The sequence below is a fragment of the Cervus elaphus genome, chromosome X (assembly GCF_910594005.1).
Source record: "Cervus elaphus chromosome X, mCerEla1.1, whole genome shotgun sequence".
Classification (NCBI taxonomy): domain Eukaryota; kingdom Metazoa; phylum Chordata; class Mammalia; order Artiodactyla; family Cervidae; genus Cervus; species Cervus elaphus.
The window spans coordinates 50,889,691-50,908,149 of NC_057848.1; positions in this window are offsets into that span (position 1 = coordinate 50,889,691).

The window sequence follows — 18,459 nt, forward strand, 5'->3', positions numbered from 1 at the left end:
GACCTTTGTTGACAAAGTAATGTCTCTACTTTTTAATATGCTATCTGGGTTAGTCATAACTCTCCTTCCAAGGAGTAAGTGTCTTTTAATTTCATGGCTGCAATTCCATCTGCAGTGATTTTGGAGCCCCCAAAAATAGTCTGACACTGTTTCCACTGTCTCCCCATCTATTTCCCATGAAGTAATGGGACCAGATGCCATGATCTTAGTTTTCCAAATGTTGAGCTTTAAGCCAACTTTTTCACTCTCCTCTTTCACTTTCATCAAGAGGCTTTTTAGTTCATCTTCACTTTCTGCCATAAGTGTGGTCATCTCACATAGCTCTTAAATAAATCCATACCTTCCCAATTTCCAGGGCTTTACTTTTTACTTCTTTTGGTATAGCATTACAATTTTAGTCCTAATAAAATATCATTTTAATCATTGCACTTTCCAGGTTAAGAATTTATAAGAGTTGTGTTATCCAAAGGGCAAGAAATTTTATTGCCATAAAGCCCTGTGGGAGCATGGAGAAGTTGAGACAGGAAGCTAGAGAAGAGGGAAAGAACTGTTACTCTTCACTGCAAGTCTGGCCTTTGTGAAGGAAAGAATTAGCTATGAAGAGTCTCAGACTGCAATACAGTTTTAGGAAAATTAAGGTCAGGTTGATATAGTGTCCTGAGACCAAAGTTGCCCTGTGAGATTAGTCCTACATCTCATAAGAATGGATCTGCCTTAGTATCACTGTGGCATTCAGTCATTCACTGGCAGCTCCTGGAATCTTCTATTACATTCTCTGTAGTACGAGATCTTAGAGCTGTATTTTTATGGTTGACCCAAGAGCTCATTATAAATGACCTGAACAAACCAAAAATCTCTAACACTTCACAATTTTGGCCCACTATTTTTTTTAATCAAGCTTATCACATACTATCCCCTTCCACAAAATTCTTGTTCTAGTCTTCACTGTGCCTCTTTTTTATTCCCCATCTTCTTAGCTGCCATTTTTGTTACTGTTCCTCTATTGCAAGTTGTATACTCTGACTATAATATTCTTGCACTACACTTCCACTCACTGAAGGCCAACTCTTTCATCAGGGTCCTGCTCAAATTCTATTAGTTCACTGCTCCAGTGACCTTTATTTTTTCTACATCTTTTTAGCATTTATATTCCAAATCCTTTATAGTATTTGATTTATTATTGTTGTCTTTGTATGCTAATACATATATAATTTACTTAACTTTATAGAACTTATTGAAGAAAAAAAATTGGAGGATTATATCTTCTATAGTGTTTTCATATTCTAGGAATTAGAATGCTTTATATGTACACTCTCAGGACTTTGCATATCTTCTACAGTGGCATATACCAAACTGCATTAGATTTATTTGCTTGTTTGATCTATTATATCCATCATACATAACATGATCAAAATATATTTATTGAATAGATTGCTGAATGATACTAACTTAGTTATTTTATTATTTCATCCTCTATGTACTTTGTGTTTCAGTAATATATATACAACTGTGACTTGATCTTTCTCAGATTTATGACTCATTTGGTGCTCAGCATTTTGGAGTGATATCACTAAACCAGGAAATACACCTTTATTGATTAAACCTATATCTCATATCTATTTTTATCATCATGCAGTCAATGTAATTGATTATAGACATACCTGATTTTACAAAAATTTTTTTTAGATTATTGTTAAACTGATAACATCAGTAAACTTTATACTTTGGGTTAATAAAATGCAGGAAATAAGAAAAATATTTCAATGAATCAATTTTGAATATTTCTCATTATACTATAAGAAGAATATAAAATTCTATTAAATTATCAAACCTTCATATTTACTAAAGTAAACCTAGTTCAGAAGTTTTTCAAATTCTACCTTTAAAAGATCACTAATGGATTCTTCAAAAACAAGCAAACCAACAAACTCATAGAAAAAGAGATTATATTTGTAGTTTCCAGAAAGAGAGGTCGAGGAGTGGGAATTGGATGAAGGTGATCAGAAAACACAAACTCCCAGGGATAAGTTAAATAAGTACTAGGGATGTAACCTACAACATGATGATTACAGTTACCACTACCGTATGGTATGTATGAAAATGGTTAAGAGAGTAAATCCTGAAAGTGCACATCATAAGGAAAATGTTTTTCTATTTCTTTAATTTTTTTATCTATATGAGATGATAAATGTTCACTAAACATATTGTGGTCATCATTTCATAATGTATGTAAATCAAATTATTATGCTGTCTACCCTAAACTTGGAGAAGGAAATGGCAACCCACTCCAGTATTCTTGCCTGGAGAATCCCAGGGACAGGGGAGCCTGGTGGGCTGCCGTCTATGGAGTCGCACAGAGTCGGACACGACTGAAGTGACTTAGCAGCATACCCTAAACTTATTCAGTGCTATATGTCAGCTGTATCTCAATAAAACTGGAAGCAAAAATGGTATGTAATGGTATGAACAATAACGCTATGAAAAATCAACAGTAACACCAGTAATAATTACATTTGCTTGAATAACATAAGATCACCATTAATAAGAGCATGAAAACAAAAATAAAACAAAGAAGCAAAAAATTCAGCCCATTTCCATTTCCATAGGCCAAGACAAACACTTGGCTTTTCTTTTGCAAAAACTTTTATAACTAAAACCCCCAATATGACTTCTAAGTTATTATTTTAAAAACTTTTATTTGACTATAGTAAGAATAATATAATTAAATCAACATAATCCAGTCAACACCCCTTGACTTATTTTCATTTCCAAGGAAAGAAAAATACTCTGCATGTGAGTAAATATTAGCAAGTTGAGCACAAAGTTATATATGATGAAATCCAAATGTGATTAAAATTAATAAGCAGTCTCTGCTTTCTTACAGAGAGAATAACACAAACATTGTGCAGACAGTTTAGAATTCAACTGGATAATAACTTAAATGGAAATTAAATGCACCTGACTTTGTTACTATGAACATTGAATAGACTTATGAAAAATATGGGAAAATATGCATCTCTGATGAACAAAGGGCAGTCCTATTTTCTATAGTGTGGTGGGCAGAATATTTGTTCTCTCAAAACATCCAACTCCTATTCCCTTGAACTTAAATTAGGTAATTAAGGTTGCTAATTAAGTGACTTTGAGAGGGGAATGTTATACTTTTATATCAGGATGAAAGTGATAGTATCAGGATGGGGTGAGAAGGCAATGTAACCACAAGGGTTCTTTCATGCAAAAGCAGGAAAATCAGAGTCAGGGTCATATAGTATGAGGGAGACACAATTATCCATTTTTTATTTTGAAGATGGAAAGGTGCTATGAGACAAAGAACTCAGACAGCATCCAAAAGCTGAAAAATATAAGAAAACTAATTGTGTCCATATTGGGATAAATGATGGCCCCACAAAAGACATGTCTATGTAAAATCCCTGTACAATGTGTAAACGAAATGCTACTTGGGAAATATAATTTTTCAGATGCAACTAAACTACAAATTTTGAGATCAGATTATCCTGCATTATCTGAGTGGTCTCCAATTCCAAAGACAAATGTTATTATAAAGAAAACAGGTGATGGGGAGCCTGAAGGGAGGACCTGAGGATTCCTAGGAGCCAGGGGGAGTGGGGCTGGGTGCAGGCAGTGTTGGCAGGACGGCCAGCTCAGAGGGGCTGGCAGCTCACAGGCAGTGTGGGGAGCACTGGAGTTTGCAGACCCCACTAGGGGGTGGGGTTTGCTCACTCAGCAATAAATAACTGTGTCACACCTAATCCTAAATATACCACTACAAAGTGAGAGTTAAAAAAAAGAAAAGAAAAAAGGAGGGGCTTCGCTTATGGCTCAATGGATAAGAATCTGCCTGCCAAAGCAGGAGACATGGGTTCAATTCCTGGTCTGGGAAGGCCCCGCATGCGTCGGAGCAACTAAGCCCATGTACGACAGCTACTGAGACCACATGTTGCAACCACTGAAGCTCACATACCCTAGAGTCTGTGCTCTGCAACAAGAGAAGCCACTACAATGAGAAACCCACACATCTCAACTAGAGAGTAGCCCCCTCTCACAACAACTAGAGAAAAGCCATGCAGCAGTGAAACTCCAGTACAGTAAAAAATAAATAAAATTATTATAAAGTAAAAATAGAAATTTAAAGAAAGAAACAGAGAGATTTGAGATGGACAGAAGTATGGAAGACAGAGGAGAGAAGAAAGCAATTAAGGATGAAGGTACAGATTGAAGCGATATAGCTACAAGTCAAAGAACATGTTAAGATACCAGAAGCTGAAAGAGGCAAGGAAGGATTTTCTCCTAGAGTTCCAAAAAGTGACGGTGGCCCTTTTTGACACCTTGATTTTGGATTTTTGGCATCCAGAATATAAAAGGATAAATTTCTCTCCTTTGTAAGCCACTACAGTTTGGTTCAGTTCAGTCACTCAGTCGTGTCCAACTCTTTGCGACCCAACGGACTGCAGCATGTCAGGCCTCCCCGTCCACCACCAACTCCCGGAGTTTACTCAAACTCATGTCAATTAAGTCAGTGATGCCATCCAACCATCTCATCCTCTGTTGTCCTCTTCTCCTCCCGCCTTCAATCTTTTCCAGCATCAGGGTCTTTTCCAATGAGTCAGCTCTTCGTATCAGGTGGCCGAAGTATTGCAGTTTCAGCTTCAACATCAGTCCTTCCAATGAATCATTTCAGTCAGTTCAGTTGCTCAGTCGTGTCCGACTCTTTGTGACCCCATGAACCGCAGCATGCCAGGCCTCCCTGTCTATCACCAATTCCCGGAGTTTACCCAAACTCATGTTCATTGAGTCAGGGATGTCACTTAGGCATCTCATCCTCTGTCGTCCCCTTCTCCTCCTGCCTTCAATCTTCCCGAACATCAGGGTCTTTTCAAATCAGTCAGCTCTCTGCAACAGATGGCCAAAATATTGGAGATTCAGCTTCAACATCAGTCCTTCCAATGAACACCTAGGACTGATCTCCTTTAGGATGGACTAGTTGGATCTCCTTGCCATCCAAGGGACTCTCAAGAGTCTTCTCCAACACCACAGTTCAAAAGCATCAATTCTTCAGTGCTCAGCTTTCTTTATAGTCCAACTCTCACATCCATACATGACCACTGGAAAAACCATAGCCTTGACTAGACAGACCTTTGTTGACAAAGTAATGTCTCTGCTTTTTAATATGCTGGCCAGGTTGGCCATAACTTTCTTTCCAAGGAGTAAGTGTCTTTTAATTTCATCACTGCAATTCCATTTGTAGTGATTTTGGAGCCCAAAAAAATAAAGTCAGCCACTGTTTCCACTGTTTCCCCATCTATTTGCCATGAAGTGATGGGACCAGATGCCATGATCTTAGTTTTCTGAATGTTGAGCTTTAAGCCAACTTTTTCACTCTCCTCTTTCACTTTCATCAAGAGGCTCTCTAGTTCTTCTTGACTTTCTGCCATAAGGGTGGTATCATCTGCATATCTGAGGTTATTAGTATTTCTCCTGGCAATGTTGATTCCTGCTTGTGCTTCATACAGCCCATTTCTCATGATGTACTCTGCATATAAGTTAAATAAGCATGGAGACAATATACAGCCTTGACATACTCCTTTTCCCATTTGGAACTAGTCTGTTGTTCCATGTCCAGTTCTAAATGTTGCTTTCTGACCTGCATACACAGGTTTCTCAACAGGCAGGTCAGGTGGACTGATATTCCTATCTCTTTAAGAGCTTTCCACAGTTTATTGTAATCCACATAGTCAAAGGTTTTGGCATAGTCAATAAAGCAGAAATAGATATTTTTCTGGAACTCTCTTGCTTTTTCAATGATCCAGCAGATGTTGGCAATTTGATCTCTGGTTCCTCCGCCTTTTCTAAAACCAGCTTGAACATCTGGAAGTTTATGGTTCACATACTGCTGAAGCCTGGCTTGGAGAATTCTGAGCATTACTTTACTAGCATGTGAGATGAATGCAATTGTGCAGTAATCTGAGCATTCTTGGACTTCCCTGGTGCCTCAGATGGTAAAGCGTCTGCCTATAATGTGGGAGACCTGGGTTCGATCCCTCGGTCAGGAAGATCCCCTGTAGAAGGAAATGGAAACCCACTCCAATACTCTTGCCTGGAAAATCCCATGGATGGAGAATCCTGGTAGGCTACAGTCTATGGGGTTGCAAAGGGTCAAACACGACTGAGCGACTTCACTCTCACTTTGAGTGTTCTTTGGCATTGCCTTTCTTTGAGATTGGAATGAAAACTGCCCTTTTCTAGTCCCATGGCCCCTGCTGAGTTTTCCAAATGTGCTGGCATATTGAGTGCAGCACTTTCACAGCATCATCTTTCAGGATTTGAAATAGCTCAACTGGAATTCCATCACCTCCACTAGCTTTGTTCATAGTGATGCTTCCTAACGCCCACTTGACTTCACATTCCAGGATGTCTGGTTCTAGGTGAGTGATCACACCATCGTGATTATCTGGGTCGTGAAAATCTTTTTTGTACAGTTCTTCTATGTATTCTTGCCACCTCTTCTTAATATCTTCTGTTTCTGATAGGTCCATGCCATTTCTGTCCTTTATTGTGCCCATCTTTGCATGAAATATTCCCTTGGTATCTCTAATTTTTTTGAAGAGATACCTAGTCTTTCCCATTCTGTTTTCCTCTATTTCTTTGCATTGATCACTGAGGAAGGCTTTCTTATCTCTCCTCGTATTCTTTGGAACTCTGCATTCAAATGGTTATATCTTTCCTTTTCTCCTTTGCTTTTCACTTCCCTTCGTTTCACAGCTATTTGTAAGGCCTCCTCAGACAGCCATTTTGCTTCTTTGCATTTCTTTTTCTTGGGGATGGTCTTGATTCCTGTCTCCTGTACAGTGCCATAAACGTCCGCCCATAGTTCATCAGGCACTCTGTCTCTCAGATCTAGTCCCTTAAATCTATTTCTCACTTGCACTGTATAATCAGCTGCGCTTTGCTGGAGCAGCTATGAAGAAATACCCCACGTCCATGGTCAGGAGCGGTAGCTATTCTTCGCTGGACTGGCCAAGTCCAAGGTCAGAGAAATCCCAGTAAGATGGTAGGCGCTGGAGCAGCTGTGAGGAGATACCCCACGTCCAAGGGCAAAGGAGAAGCCCCAGTAAGGTGGTAGAAGGGGCGAATTCGCATTTAGAATCAAACCCCATTCCCGCCAGAGATGCTTAGAGGGCTCAAACAAACCTTGAATGCACCGGGACCCAGGGACCCCACAGAGACTGACACAGAACTGTGTTTGAGCATCTCCTGTGGAGGTACGGGTTGGCGGTGGTCTGCCACAGGGACAGAGGCTCTGGGTGCAGCAGACTTGGGTATGGCATAAGCCCTCTTGGAGGAGGTTGCCATTAACCCCACCATAGAGCTGCCAGAACTTACACAGGACTGGGAAATAGACTCTCAGAAGGTACAACAGAACTTTGTGCACCAGGACCCAGAAGAAAGGAGCAGTGACCCCATAGGAGACTGCCCCAGACTTGCCTGTGGGTGTCCTGGAGTCTCTGGTGGAGGTGTGAGTTGGTGGTGGCCTGCTGCAGGGCTGGGGGCACTGAGTGTAGCAGTACATGTGTGGGATCTTTTGAGGGAGGTCACCGTTATCTTCATTACCTCCACCATAGTTTGGCCCCAGGTAAATAGCAGGGAGGGAACACAGCTCCACCCATCAACAAAAAATTGGATTAATGATTTACTGAGCATGGCCAATAAGAACAAGACTCAGTTTCCCCCTCAGTTGGTCTCTCTCACCAGGAAGCTTCCAAAGCCTCTTATCCTTTATCCTCTTATCCTTTAGAGGGCAGACAGACTGAAAACCACACTCACAGAAAACTAACCAATGTAATTACATGGACCACAGCCTTGTCTAACTCAATCTATGAGCCATGCCGTGTAGGGCCACCTAAGACAGACTAGTCATGGAGAGTTCTGACAAAATGTGGTCCGCTGGAGAAGGGAATGGCAAACCACTTCAGTATTCCTGCCTTGAGAACCCCATGAACTGTATGAAATGGCAAAAACATAGGATACTGAAAGATGCACTCCTCCAGTTGGTAGGTACCCAATATGCTTTTGGATATCAGTGGAGAAATAACTCCAGAAAGAATAAAGGGATGGAGCCAAAGCAAAAACAACACCCAGTTGTGGATGTGACTGGTGATGGAAGCAAGGTCCGATGCTGTAAAGAGCAAAATTGCATAGGAACCTGGAATGTTAGGTCCATGAATCAAGGCAAATTAGAAGTGATCAAACAGGAGATGGCAAGAGTGAACGTCAACATTTTAGGAATCACCAAATTAAAATGGACTGGAATGGGTGAATTTAACTGAGATGACCATTGTATCTACTACTGTGGGCAAGAATCCCTTAAAAGAAATGGAGTAGCCATCATAGTCAACAAAAGAGTCCAAAATGCAGTACTTGGATGCAATCTCAAAAATGACACAATGATCTCTGTTCGTTTCCAAAGCAAATCATTCAATATCACGGTAATCCAAGTCTATGCCCCGACCTGTAATGCTGTAAGCCACTAAGTTTGTGGTAATTTGTTATCACAGACTTAGAAATTTAATAAAAGCACAGAAAGCCTCCAGGAAGGAATATGGCTCTGCTAAAACATTAATTTTAGCCCAGTGTGACCCATTCTCAACTTCTAACCTCCAGAATTGTGAGATAACATATTTGTATTTTTTAAAATCACTTACAATTTTGTTAATTTGTTATGGTAGCTATAGGAAACAAGGATGCATAGCTATATAAAATGTGGTGCTTCAGCACTCCTCTGAAAAGAACACAGACTTCAAGTGAGCCTTTGATACACTCTGGAAAACCTACTAAGTATTTTTTTGTTGGTAAATTTCTGTAATATCTCTAATGACAATTTTACATGTTCTCTTTGTTAATCAAACTCACAGCACTTTTACTGTCTGACTTATTTCATTTAGCAAACTACAGTCAAGGTTTGTCTGTGTGTGTTAGTCGTTCAGTCCTGTGTGACTCTTTGTGACCCCATGGGCTCCTCTGCCCATGGAATTCTCCAGGCAAGAATACTGGAGTGGGTTGCCATGCCCCTTTCCAGGGCAACTTCCTGACCCAGGGATCAAACCCAGGTCTCCTACATTGCAGGCAGATTCTTTACCATCTGAGCCCCAAGGCAGATTCAAAGTCTGACTATGTTGTTGAAAATAACAGGATTTCCTTTTCTTTATGGATGAATAGTATTCCATTGTACATATATACCACATTTTCTTTGTATTCATCTGTTGATGGACATTTTAGTTGTTTCTGTCTTGGTTACTGTAAAAAATAAATGTGGGGGTGCTGGTGTCTCTGTGTCATAGAGATTTTGTTTCCTTCACCATATACCCAGAAGTAGAATTGCTCGATAGTATAGTAGCTCTGTTTTTAGTTTTTTGAGGACCCTCCATACTGTTTTCCATAGTGGCTGCACCAACATACATCCCCACCAACAGTGCACAAGGGTTTTCTTTTCTCCACATTCTTGTCATCATTTGCTATCTCTTGTCTAACAGCCATTCTAATGAGTGTGACGTGATGTCTCATTGTGGTTTTAATTTGTATTTCCCTAATGATGATGATGCTAAGCACCTTTTCATATGCCTGCTGGGCATGTGAATATCTTCTTTGGAACAATGTCTACATGGGTCCTTTGCCCATTTAAACAAATTATTATTATCATCATTTTGTAAAAGTTGTTTACATAGTTTAGACATTAACTTCTTAGAAAATACACGATTTGCAAAGACTTTCTCCCACTACATAGGTTCCCTTTCATTTTGTTTATGGTTTCTTTTACTCAGAAGAAGCATTTTAGGTTGATATTGTCCTACTTGTTTGTTTTTGCTTTTGTTGCTTGTGTTTTGGGTATCACATCCAAAACATCTTTGCCAAGACCCATTTCAAGAAGTCTGTCCTCTGTTTTCATCTAGTTTTATGATTTCAGGTCTTATATTTAAGTCTTCAATCCATTTTGCGTTAATCTTTGTGTATGATATAAGATAGGGGTCTACTTCCATTCTTTTACATATAAATATCCAACTTTCCCAGTGCCATTTATTTAGAAGACTGCTTTTACTTCAAGTGTTCTTGACTCCCATGTCAAATAGTTAACCATATATGCCTGGGTTGACTTTTGGACTCTCAACTCTGTTCCATTGATTAATGTATCTATTTTCATGCCAGTACCACACTGTTTTAATTACTATAGCTTTAAAATATAGCTTAAAATCAGATCATGTATTGCCTTAGCTTTTCATTTGGATAGTTTCAGTTGCTTTATCTCCAAGTTCACAAATTTTTTTGTAGTGTCTAAACTGCATAATCTCATACAATTATTTTCTACCTCCACACATTGTATTTTTTTTATCTCTTGAAGTTCTATTTGGGTGTTTCTATATATTTCATGCATCTACTAAACATACTCGATCTTCCCCCTACCTTGTTGAACATATGGAATATCAGTCAGTCAGTTCAGTCACTCAGTCGTGTCCAACTCTTTGTGACCCCATGAATGCAGCACGCCAGGCCTCCCTGTCCATCACCAACTCCCAGAGTTTACTCAAACTCATGCCCATCGAGTTGGTGATGCCATCCAGCCATCTCATCCTCAGTTGTCCCCTCCTCCTCCTGCCCCCAATCCCTCCCAGCATCAGGGTCTTTTCCAATGAGTCAACTCTTCGCATGAGGTGGCCAAAGTACTGGAGTTTCAGCTTCAGCATCAGTCCTTCCAATGAACACCCAGGATTGATCTACTTTAGGATTGACTGCTTGGATCTCCTTGCAGTCCAAGGGACTCTCAAGAGTCTTCTCCAACACCACAGTTCAAAAGCATCAATTTTTCGGCACTCAGCTTTCTTCACAGTCCAACTCTCACATCCATACATGACCACTGGAAAAACCATAGTCTTGACTAGACGGACCTTTGTTGGCAAAGTAATGTCTCTGCTTTTTAATATGCTGTCTAGGTTGGTCATAACTTTCCTTCCAAGGAGTAAGCGTCTTTTAATTTCATGGCTGCAGTCAACATCTGCAGTGATTTTGGAGCCCCAAAAAATAAAGTCAGCCACTGTTTCCACTGTCTCCCCATCTATTTCCCATGAGGTGATGGGACCAGATGCCATGATGCTAGTTTTCTGAATGTTGAGCTTTAAGCCAACTTTTTCACTCTCCTCTTTCACTTTCATCAAGAGGCTTTTTAGTTCCTTTTCACTCTCTCCCATAAGGGTGGTGTCATCTGCATATCTGAGGTTATTGATATTTCTCCCAGCAATCTTGATTCCAGCTTGTGCTTCTTCCAGCCCAGCATTTCTCATGATGTACTCTGCCTATAAGTTAAATAAGCAGGGTGACAGTAAACAGCCTTGACGTACTCCTTTTCCTATTTGGAACCAGTCTGTTGTCCCATGTCCAGTTCTAACTGTTGCTTCCTGACCTGCATACAGGTTTCTCAAGAGGCAGGTCAGGTGGTCTGATATTCCCATCTCTTCAGAATTTTCCACAGTTTATTGTGATCCACACAGAATAAAGCAGAAATAGATGCTTTTCTGGAACTCTCTTGCTTTTTCGATTATCCAGCAGATATTGGCAATTTGATCTCTGATTCCTCTGCCTTTTCTAAAACCAGCTTGAACATCTGGAACTTCTCAGTTCACGTATTGCTGAAGCCTGGCTTGGAGAATTTTGAGCATTACTTTACTAGCGTGAGAGATGAGGGCAATTGTGCGGTAGTTTGAGCATTCTTTGGCATTGCCTTTCTTAGGGATTGGAATGAAAATGGACCTTTTCCAGTCCTGTGGCCACTGCTGAGTTCTCCAAATTTGCTGGCATATTGAGTGCAGCACTTTCACAGCATCTTCTTTCAGGATTTGAAATAGCTCAACTGGAATTGCATCACATCCACTAGCTTTGTTCGTAGAGATGCTTTCTAAGGCCCACTTGACTTCACATTCCAGGATGTCTGGCTCTAGGTCAGTTATCACACCATTGTGATTATCTGGGTCATGAAGATCTTTTTTGTACAGTTCTTCTGTGTATTCTTGCCACCTCTTCTTAATATCTTCTGCTTCTGTTAGGTCCATGCCATTTCTGTCCTTTATCAAACCCATCTTTGCATGAAATGTTCCCTTGACATCTCTAATTTTTTGAAGAGAGCTCTACTCTTTCCCATTCTGTTGTTTTCCTCTATTTCTTTGCATTGATTGCTGAGGAAGGCTTTCCTATCTCTCCTGGCTATTCTTTGGAACTCTGCATTCAAATGGGAATATCTTTCCTTTTCTCCTTTGCTTTTCACTTCTCTTATTTTCACAGCTATTTGTAAGGCTGCCTCAGACAACTATTTTGCCTTTTTGCACTTCTTTTCCATGGGGATGGTCTTGATCCCTGTCTCCTGTATAATGCCATGAACCTCTGTCCATAGTTCATCAGGCTCTCTGTCTATCAGATCTAGTCCCTTAAATCTATTTCTCACTTCCACTGTATAGTCATAAGGGATTTGATTTAGGTCATACATGAATGGTCTAGTGGTTTTCCCTACTTTCTTCAGTTTAAGTCTGAATTTAGCAATAAGGAGTTCATGATCTGAGCCACAGTCAGCTCCTGGTCTTTATTTTGCTGACTGTATAGAGCTTCTCCATCTTTGACTGAAAAGAATATAATCAATCTGATTTCGGTGTTGACCATCTGTTGATGTCCATGTGTAGAGTCTTTTCTTGTGTTGTTGGAAGATCATGTTTGCTCTGACCAGTGCGTTCTCTTGGCAAAACTCTATTAGCCTTTGCCCTGCTTCATTCCCTACTCCAAGGCCAAATTTGCCTGTCACTCCAGGTGTTTCTTGACTTCCTACTTTTGCATTCCAGTCCGCTGTAATGAAAAGGACATCTTTTTTTGGGTGTTAGTTCTAAAAGGTCTTGTAGGTCTACATAGAACCGTTCAACTTCAGCTTCTTCAGCATTACTGGTTGGGGCATAGTCTTGGATTACCTTGATATTGAATGGTTTGCCTTGGAAACAAACAGAGATCATTCTGTCGTTTTTGAGATGGCATCCAAGTACTGCATTTCGGACTCTTTTGTTGACCATGATGGCTACTCCATTTCTTCTAAGGAATTCCTGCCCACAGTAGTAGATATAATGGTCATCTGAGTTAAATTCACCCATTCCAGTCCATTTTAGTTCACTGATTCCTAGAATGTTGACATTCACTCTTGCCATCTCCTGTTTGGCCACTTCCAATTTGCCTTGATTCATGGACCTAACATTCCAGTTTCCTATGCAATATTGCTCTTTACAGCATCGGACCTTGCTTCTATCACCAGTCACATCCATAACTGGGTATTGTTTTTGCCTTGGCTCCATCACTTTATTCTTTCTGGAGTTATTTCCTCCATTGATCTCCATTAGCATATTGGGCACCTACCCACCTGGGGAGTTCCTCTTTCAGTATCCTATCATTTTGCCTTCTCATACTGTTCATGGGGTTCTCAAGGCAAGAATACAGAAGAGGTTTGCTATTCCCTTCTCCAGTGGACCACATATGGAATATACTCAATATTATTTTCATGTCTTTGTATATTAATTATATAATTTCCATCATTGATGAGACTGCTTCTATCAATTTTCTCTTTTTGGTGTTATATTTTCCTACTTCTTTTCATGCACTGCAACTTTTTTTTGAATATCTTATATTGTGATTTTGTTTTGCCACTGAGTACTGGAAATCATTGTATTCCAATAAATATAGTTTAGCATTCGTCTTGGACACCATTATGTTACTTGGAAATAGTTTCTACTTTGGGGATTTTACTTTGAGTTTATTAGTTAGGACCACAGAAACCTTTATCTAGTGTTAATTTTGTCTCCCTACTTAGAAAATACCCTTCTGAGTGTTATTTCTAACACCCCATATATTATGAGGTTTCCAACTTTGGCCTGTGGAAACAAGAACTATTCCCAAAGTGAGTTAACAGTATTATTTCCCTGGCTCTTTTTGGTTGTTTATTTGACCTCAGGTAGTTTCCTCATTTGCATGCACTAAAATAGTACTCAGCAGAAAAATTGAGGAAGATCATCTTATTTTATTCTGTCCTGTGAACTTTAATTGTGTTAGTCTTCCCAGACTTGTGCCTCTATCTCCTCAACTCAAAGAGATTGCCAGGCTTTGTCTGGGTTCCTGATCCCTGCACTGAAACCTTTAAACTCTTTCTAGGCAGTAATCTGGGACAATTATAAGGCTCACCTTGTCTCCTTACCCTGTTTTTAGAAATTACTGTCCTGTTCTACTTGACCTGGAAATTATTTTTTCATATATTTTTTTCTGAATTTTAAATTATTTTAGGTGGGAAGGTAAGTCCAGTTCAATGTTGATCAGAAGTGAAATTGAGATATTTATTGTAACTGTGGTAGGCAGAATAATTGCCCCCAAATATGCGCACATCCTAATCCTTAGTACCTGTGAATTTGCTAGGTTACATAGTAAAGGGGAATTAAGACTGCAGATGGAATTAATGTTGCTAATCCTTTGACCTTAAAACAGGATTATGGTAGTTTATCTGGATGGAACCAAATGAAGGGCATCCTTAAAAGTAGAAGAGGGAGGCAGAAGTATAGTTCAAAGTGATTTGATGTGAGAAGACCTCAACCCATGGTTGCTGGCTTTGAGGACAGGATAGAGGAAGATATTCTCAAGCCAAGGAATGCAGAAAGCCTATAGCAGCTGGAAAAGAAAAATAAATGGATTTGCCCCTCAAGCCTCCAGAAAAGAATGCAGTATTGACAAAAACTTGATTTTAGCCCAGTAAGACCCATCTCAGAATTTTGAGGTACAGAATGATAAAATATTTGCACTGTTTTAATTCAACAAGTTTATTGCAATTTGCTTCAGCAACAATAGAAAATTAATCTATATAGGTGAGAAAATAAGACTTGAAAGTTTCATAGTTCAGAATTAGAGTTGGATCATATGCCAAGGTGAATTACATCAGGTCTTAGCAATTAGATTAAGCTACAAGAACTCAGAATCCAAGCAAGTAGTGTGAACAAGACTATCATCAAGAATAGAAATTTGATCTACACTAAAGAATTTTTGTTAGATTTCTCAATGTATTTTTTTGATGAGTGAAGGAATTTGATGACGATTACAGTTATTCAAGAGGGAAAAAAAGAGTGAAGGCACAAAGCTAGGTTAGAAACAATTGAGATAAATTCTGACAGTCCTGGTACAATGACTTTCAGGGTGTGTAAAAGTTAGTCTGTGGAAATGTTGCAAATGCACTGATAGTCAGACATACTATTGCAATTATGGTAATCTATAAATTATAATAAAATTTGGTAGTTTTAATTTAATATTTTTATTCTCAGTCATCATACATGATTTTCAGAACAGCAAAAAATATTTTACAAATTTGGGAAAGGGGAGAAATGGACACAAGTGTAATACTCTGCTTTAAAAAATGTTTATGTAATGTGCTAACATTCACAGATGCTTTTGAACTGTGGTACTGGAAAAGACTCATAAGAGTCCCTTGGACTGCAAGGAGATCCAACCAGTCAATATTAAAGGAAATCAGCCCTGAATATTCATTGGAAGTACTGATGCTGATGCTCCAATACTTTGGCCACCTGATGCAAAGAACTGTCTCATTGGAAAATACCCTGATGCTGGGAAAGATTGAAGACAGGAGGAGAAGGGGACAACAGAGAATGAGATGGTTGGATGGCATCACCGACTCGATGGACGTGAGTTTGAACAAGCTCCAGGAGTTGGTGATAGACAGGGAAAGCCTGGAGTGCCCCAGTCCATGAGTTTGCAAAGATTTGGACACAACTGAGCAATAGAACTGAACATTCACAGCTAGGACATCAGCTATCAGTTAAATATTCTATTCAGTTTATATCAACCTAAGCATGATTGTTAACTAATGGATATTAATCTTATGGTTGCTAGAGGATTAAGAGATTGCCAGGGTAAATTATGACAACATCCATCTCAAAATAGAGAATTATTTTTCCAAGAATCATCAACTTGTTATAATAACTATTGCCAATGAAAATAAATCCTCAGTGGCACATAAGTAATGATTCTAATTATTGACTTTACACTTAGTGTTTCTGTTTCCTGTTCAGCCTTCAAACAAACTCTTGTTTGTCCCTCATTTATTGTCAGCATGCAAATGTGCCTCCATCTCAATGAATAGGATGGTAATTGTTAAAATGTAAGCCATTGTCTTATTAAACAGCAGTGTTCAGACTAATGCAAAATAAAATAGCCAGGCAATTAACCATTGTACCATACAACAATACCTATAAAAACAATGAAAAGAAAATATATTCCACTATTAATAAAAAAATTTTCCTTTATCAGAAAACAGCAGGGAACTGATTTTACCTATCTATACTAGTGTGTGGTTAATATGCAACTATGGAGATTGTAAGAATCTAGTTTTGAGAACAAAGTGGAGAAGATTTTACATGCTATGAATATGCATTTCAAAGTACTTTGAGTTGATTTCCCAAGAAAAAACTGCATACTTTAAAAAATACTGTCAAGTCAATTTCAGTCAGAAGGGTTATTTATGATTAGACAATTGAATCTTTCATTGAACGATTGAATTTCCTCCCAATATAATAATACATGTTTTTTTAGCTTATTTAATAATCTCAGCTTTATTGAACACACAGCCATTCAAAGTAGCCCATTCCAATCCTACACAGCTCTAATTGATAAATATTTCTTCTTTAGGGGGACACTGTTTATGGCCCTGGCTACTTATCTCTGATGGCACTCATGGAGTCCTTCAAATATGTGAAGTCAGCAAAATGTGCACCCCACCAAAAGACTCTTATTTCTAGACAAATATGACCAGGTTTTTCAAACGTGCATAAATAAAAATTATTGATATAACTGTAGCACTTTATATGTATCTCTAATAAATTTGACTTGTGTTCTAGTCTATGAAGACATATTTTTTGGTTTTAACATACTTAGTCTTTTTCTCATTCTAATGTTATACACAAATTATAACTGAATGCTATCAATATTCTCACTTGTAGAAGTTATAAGTTATTAATAGGAGAGATGTCTGTGGCATTGGTGAATGCACTCTAGGTTGACAGGGAATCAGAAATTAGCACTGTCCCGGTGAGTTAGAGATCCTAACATTATTATCAGTTAGCCTAGACAGTTTCATCTTTTCCAGAAGGACACATTGAGACTCTCATGAAATACAGACATACTATGTCTATTGCTATATTTCCCTGATGTATTAGTCTAGTAACCTACTCAGCCATAAAAAGGAACACATTTGAGTCAGTTCTAATGAGGTGGATGAACCTAGAACCTATTATACAGAGTGAAGTAAGTCAGAAAAAGAACGATAAATATCGTATTCTAATGCATATATATGGAATCTAGAAAAACGGTACTGAAAAATTTACTCACAGGGCAGCAATGGAGAAACAAACATAGAGAATAGACTTGTGGACATGTGGAGAGGGGAGGAGAGGGTGAGATGTATGGAAAGAGTAACATGGAAACTTACATTACCATATGTAAAATAGATAGCCAAAGGAAATTTGCTGGATGGCTAAGGAAACTCAAACAGGGGCTCTGTATCAACCAAGGGGGTGGGATGGGAAGGGACATGTGAGGGAAGTTCAGAAGTGAGGAGATATAGGTATACCTATGGCTGATTCATGTTGAGGTTTGACAGAAAACAACAAAATTCTATATAGCAATTATCCTTAAATAAAAGGTAAATTAATTAAAAAACCAAATGGATGTATTAATTAGTGGTCATTAGTATAAATTCATAATTGTTAACAACTTACTTAATGATTGATTTTACAATTTTACTGAAATCAAGAGACGTCATCAAAATGCTCTTTTCTCTAATGAAAAATAAGGACCATGTTTTTCCATATTCAGCCTTCCAATCCTTTTGATATTCTTCACGATGATGAAAAAATTGCCGGCAGATTTGGTGATGTAATTATTAAACTTGTTCACAACTTTCTTCAGTAATTTATTTGGATGAGGAGAGTAACCAGGTACTCTCTTATAGTCTGACATATCATTAGATGCAGTTTTCCATTACCATTGCTGATTACATATTTTCTGATCTGAATCTAATTCATTTTGCCTGAGAAGATAGAAACATAGCAGGAACTGAGCATTTGCGCTTTTCTTCATTATACATGAATATCACATTCTTTTCCTAAAGTATCAGACTCTTCCTTTTCTTGTTATTTATTTGTCTCTTTGGTTTTGGTTTAAACATTATATCAAATCTCATTTAGATGAGATTTATCACTTTGTTCAGTAAAGTTCAATTCAGTTCAGTCACTCAGTAATGTCCGACTCTTTGTGACCCCATGAATCGCAGCATGCCAGGCCCCCTGTTCATCACCAACTCCCAGAGTTTACCCAAAC